Source organism: Arachis hypogaea, chromosome 6 (genome assembly GCF_003086295.3).
Source record: "Arachis hypogaea cultivar Tifrunner chromosome 6, arahy.Tifrunner.gnm2.J5K5, whole genome shotgun sequence".
Taxonomy (NCBI): Eukaryota; Viridiplantae; Streptophyta; class Magnoliopsida; order Fabales; family Fabaceae; genus Arachis; species Arachis hypogaea.
In genome coordinates this window covers 17597505-17603079 of record NC_092041.1, presented here as the reverse complement: position 1 = coordinate 17603079, position 5575 = coordinate 17597505, and the positions used below count along the sequence as shown (strand labels likewise).

General features: G+C 40.7%; 1 non-coding gene across 1 annotated transcript; it reads left to right on the top strand.

Annotated features, from left to right (window-relative positions):
* Window positions 1–4049: 4049 nt before the first annotated feature.
* LOC112700436 (small nucleolar RNA R71) lies at window positions 4050–4157 on the top strand. Its single transcript, XR_003153345.1, has one exon. It is a non-coding gene; the product is annotated as a small nucleolar RNA R71 (small nucleolar RNA).
* Window positions 4158–5575: the final 1418 nt, after the last annotated feature.

Here is a 5575-nt window from a genome sequence, read left to right as displayed (position 1 = left end):
TAACATTTCTCATTTTCCATCATTCTTTCAAGAGCCAACAATTTTAACATTTATGAACAACAAATTCAAAAGACATATGCACTGTTCAAGCATACATTTAGAAGTCAAAAGTATTGCCACCACATCAAAATAATTAATCTGTTATAAAATTCGAAATTCATGCAATTCTTCTCTTTTTCAATTAAGAACATTTTTCATTTAAGAAAGGTGATGGATTCATAGGACATTCATAACTTTAAGGCATAGACACTAAGACACTAATGATCATAAGACACAAACATAGATAAACATAAGCATAAAAATTTGAAAAACAGAAAATTAAAGAACAAGGAGATTAAAGAACGGGTCCACCTTAGTGATGGCGGCTTGTTCTTCCTCTTGAAGATCTTATGGAGTGCTTGAGCTCCTCAATGTCTCTTCCTTGCCTTTGTTGCTCCTCTCTCATGATTCTTTGATCTTCTCTAATTTCATGGAGGAGGATGGAATGTTCTTGGTGCTCCACCCTTAGTTGTCCCATGTTGGAACTCAATTCTCCTAGGGAGGTGTTGATTTGCTCCCAATAGTTTTGTGGAGGAAAGTGCATCCCTTGAGGCATCTCAGGGATTTCATGGTGAGGAATTTCCTCATGTCCATGAGTGGGATCTCTTGTTTGCTCCATCCTCTTCTTAGTGATGGGCTTGTCCTCATCAATGAGGATGTATCCCTCTATGTTAATTCCAACTGAATTACAGAGGTGACAAATGAGATGAAGGAAGGCTAACCTTGCCAAGGTAGAAGACTTGTCCGCCACCTTATAAAGTTCTTGGGATATAACCTCATGAACTTCTACTTCCTCTCCTATCATGATGCTATGAATTATGATAGCCCGGTCTATAGTAACTTCGGACCGGTTGCTAGTGGGAATGATTGAGCATTGGATAAACTCCAACCATCCCCTAGCCACGGGCTTGAGGTCATGCCTTCTCAGTTGAACCGGCTTCCCTCTTGAATCTCTCTTCCATTGAGCGCCTTCTTCACAAATGTCTATGAGGACTTGGTCCGACCTTTGATCAAAGTTGACCCTTCTAGTGTAAGGATGTTCATCTCCTTGCATCATGGGCAAGTTGAATGCCAACCTTACATTTTCCGGACTAAAATCTAGGCATTTCCCCCGAACCATTGTAAGCCAATTCTTTGGGTCCGGGTTCACACTTTGATTATGGTTCTTGGTGATCCATGCATTGGCATAGAACTCTTGAACCATTAAGATTCCGACTTGTTGAATGGGGTTGGTAAGAACTTTCCAACCTCTTTTTCGGATCTCATGTCGGATCTCCGGATATTCACTCTTTTTGAGTTTGAAAGGGACCTCGGGGATCACCTTCTTCATGGCCACAACTTCATATAAGTGGTCTTGATGCACCCTTGAGATGAATCTCTCCATTTCTCATGACTCGGAAGTGGAAGCTTTTGCCTTCCCTTTCCTCTTTCTAGAGGTTTCTCCGGCCTTAGGTGCCATAAATGGTTATGGAAAAATAAAAAGCAACGCTTTTACCACACCAAACTTAGAAGGTTTGCTCATCCTCGAGCAAAAGAAGAAAGAAGAGAGTAGAAGAAGAAGAAAAAGAGGAGATGGATGGGGCTTTGTGGTTCGGACAAGGGGGAGAAGTAGTGTTTAGGTTGTGTGAAAATGAAGAAGTGAAGAAGGGTTTATATAGGGGTGGAGAGGGGGGTAGGGTTCGGCCATTATGGGTGGGTTTGGGAGGGAAAGTGGTTTGAATTTGGATGGTGGGGTAGGTGGGGTTTATGAAAGATGGATGTGAGTGGTGAAGAGAATGGTGGGATTTGATAGGTGAGGGATTTTGGGGAAGAGGTATTGAGGTGATTGGTGAATGGGTGAAGAAGAGAGAGAGTGGTGGGGTAAGTGGGGATCCTGTGGAGTTCACAGATCCTGAGGTGTCAAGGATAGGTCATCCCTGCACCAAGTGGCGTGCAAAAACGCCTTTTCTGCCAATCCTGGCGTTAAACGCCGGGCTGCTGCCCCTTTCTGGCGTTTAACGCCAGCTTCTTGCCCATTCCTGGCGTTAAACGCCAGTCTGGTGCCCCTTTCTGGCGTTAAACGCCCAGAATGGTGCCAGACTGGGCGTTAAACGCCCATTTGCTGCCCTTACTGGCATTTAGACGCCAGCAAGTTTTTCCTCCAGGGTGTGCTATTTTTCATTCTATTTTTCATTCTGTTTTTACTTTTTTAATTATTTTTGTGACTTCACATGATCATCAACCTACAGAAAACATAAAATAACAAAAGGAAAATAGATAAATATATCATTGGGTTGCCTCCCAACAAGCGCTTCTTTAATGTCAGTAGCTTGACAGTGGGCTCTCATGGAGCCTCACAAATGTTCAAAGCAATGTTGGAACCTCCCAACACCAAACTTAGAATTTAACTGTGGGGGTTCAACACCAAACTTAGAATTTGGTTGTGGCCTCCCAACACCAAACTTAGAGTTTGACTGTGGGGGCTCTGTTTGACTCTGCTTTGAGAGAAGCTTTTCATGCTTCCTCTCCAGATATCCTTGAGCCTTAAACACAAGGGATTCTTCATTCATTTGAATGATCAATTCTCCTCTGTCAACATCAATCACAGCCTTTGCTGTGACTAGGAAGGGTCTGCCAAAGATGATGGATTCATCCATGCACTTTCCAGTCTCTAGGACTATGAAATTAGCAGGGATGTAATGGTTTTCAATTTTTACCAGAACATCCTCTACAAGTCCATAAGCTTGTTTTCTTGAATTGTCTGCCATCTCTAGTGAGATTCTTGCAGTTTGTACCTCAAAGATCCCTAGCTTCTTCATTACAGAGAGAGGCATGAGGTTTATGCTTGACCCTAGGTCACACAAAGCCTTCTTGAAGGTCATGGTGCCTATTGTATAATGTATTGAGAACTTCCCAGGGTCCTGTCTCTTTTGAGGTAATCTCTGCCTAGTCAAGTCATCCAGTTCTTTGGTGAGCAAAGGAGGTTCATCCTCCCAAGTCTCATTACCAAATAACTTGTCATTTAGTTTCATGATTGCTCCAGGGTACTTAGCAACTTGCTCTTCAGTGACATCTTCGTCCTCTTCAGAGGAAGAATACTCATCAGAGCTCATGAATGGCAGAAGTAAATCCAATGGAATCTCTATGGTCTCAGTGTGAGCCTCAGATTCCCATGGTTCCTCATTAGGGAACTCATTGGAGGCCGGTGGACGTCCATTGAGGTCTTCCTCAGTGGCGATCACTGCCTCTTCCTCCTCTCCAATTTTGGCCATGTTGATGGCCTTACACTCTCCTTTTGGATTCTCTTCTGTATTGCTTGGAAGAGTGCTAGGAGGGAGTTCAGTAACTCTCATACTCAGCTGACCCACTTGTACCTCCAAGTTTCTAATGGAGGACCTTGTTTCAGTCATGAAACTTAAAGTGGTTTTGATTAGATCAGAGACCATGGTTGCTAAGTCAGAGTGGCTCTGCTTAGAATTCTCTGTCTGTTGCTGAGAAGATGATGGAAAAGGCTTGCCATTGCTAAACCTGTTTCTTCCACCATTATTATTGTTGAAACCTTGTTGAAGTTTCTGTTGATCCTTCCATGAGAGATTTGGATGATTTCTCCATGAAGGATTATAGGTGTTTTCATAGGGTTCTCCCATGTAATTCACCTCTTCTATTGATGGGTTCTCAGGATCATAAGCTTCTTCTTCTGATGAAGCGTCCTTAGTACTGCCTGGTGCAACTTGCATTCCAGACAGACTTTGAGAAATCATATTGACTTGCTGAATCAATATTTTGTTCTGAGCCAATATGGCATTCAGAGTATCAATCTCAAGAACTCCTTTCTTCTGATTCATCCCATTGTTCACAGGATTCCTTTAAGAAGTGTACATGAATTGGTTATTTGCAACCATTTCAATGAGTTCTTGAGCTTCTGCAGGCATCTTCTTCAGATGAAGAGATCCTCCAGCAGAGCTATCCAATGACATCTTGGACAGTACAGACAGACCATCATAGAAGATACCTATGATGCTCCATTCAAAAAGCATGTCAGACGGACACTTTCTGATCAATTGTTTGTATCTTTCCCAAGCTTCATAGAGGGATTCACCTTCTTTCTGTCTGAAGTTTTGGACTTCCACTCTAAGCTTACTCAATTTTTGAGGTGGAAAGAACTTTGCCAAGAAGGCACTGACTAGCTTTTTCCAAGAGTTCAGGCTTTCTTTAGGTTGTGAGTCCAACCATATCCTAGCTCTGTCTCTTACAGCAAAAGGGAATAGCATAAGTCTGTAGACCTCAGGGTCAACCCCATTGGTCTTCACAGTGTCACAGATTTGCAACAACTCAGCTAAAAACTGATGAGGATCTTCCAATGGAAGTCCATGAAACTTGCAATTCTGTTGCATTAGAGAAACTAATTGAGGCTTAAGCTCAAAGTTGTTTGCTCCAATGGCAGGGATAGAGATGCTTCTCCCATAGAAGTCGGGAGTAGGTGCAGTAAAGTCACCCAGCACATTCCTTGCATTGTTGGCATTGTTGTTGTTTTCGGCTGCCATGTCTTCTTCTTGTTTGAAGATTTCTGTTAGGTCTTCTACAGAGAGTAGTGCTTTAGCTTCTCTTAGCTTTCGCTTCAAGGTCCTTTCAGGTTCAGGGTCAGCCTCAACAAGAATGCTTTTGTCTTTGCTCCTGCTCATATGAAAGAGAAGAGAACAAGAAAATATAGAATCTTCTATGTCACAGTATAGAGATTCCTTGAGATGTCAGAGGAAAAGAAGAATAGAAGGAGGAGGTAGAAGAAGAATTCGAACTTATCAAGAGAGATGGAGTTCGAATTGTTGATAGTGGAGGAGCGTTAGTCCATAAATAGAAGGATGTGAAAAGAGGGGAAGAATTTTTGAAATTAAAGTAAAAGATTTTAAAATAATTAAAAGAAATTTTGAAAATTTGATTGATGATTTTCGAAAACTAAGATTGAGAAAGAAATAAAGTGATTTTTGAAAAAGATTTTGAAATTAGAAATCAAAAAGATATGATTTGAAAACTATTTTGAAAAAGATGTGACTGAGAAGATATGATTGAAAAGTTATGGTTTTAAAAAATATGATTGAAAAGATATGATTGAAAAATAATTTAAAAAGATTTGATTTTTAAAATTAATGACTTGGCTAACAAGAAATTTAAAAGATATGATTCAGACATTAAACCTTTCTCAACAGAAAAGGCAACCTACTTGAAATGTTGAATCAAATCATTAATTGTTAGCAAGTATTTTTGAAAAAGGAAAGAAATTGATTTTGAAAATATATGATTGAAAAGATATGATTTGAAAAAGATTTGATTTTGAAAAATTATGGAAACTTGAAAAAAATTTGAATTAAAAACAAAATCTTCCCTCTTGTGCCATCCTGGCGTTAAACGCCCAGAATGGTATCCATTATGGCGTTTAACGCCCAAAATGCTACCCTTTTGGGCGTTAAACGCCCAGCCAGGTGCCCTGGCTGGCGTTTAAACGCTAGTTTTCCTTCTTCGCTGGGCGTTTTGAACGCCCAGCTTTTTCTGTGTTGATTCC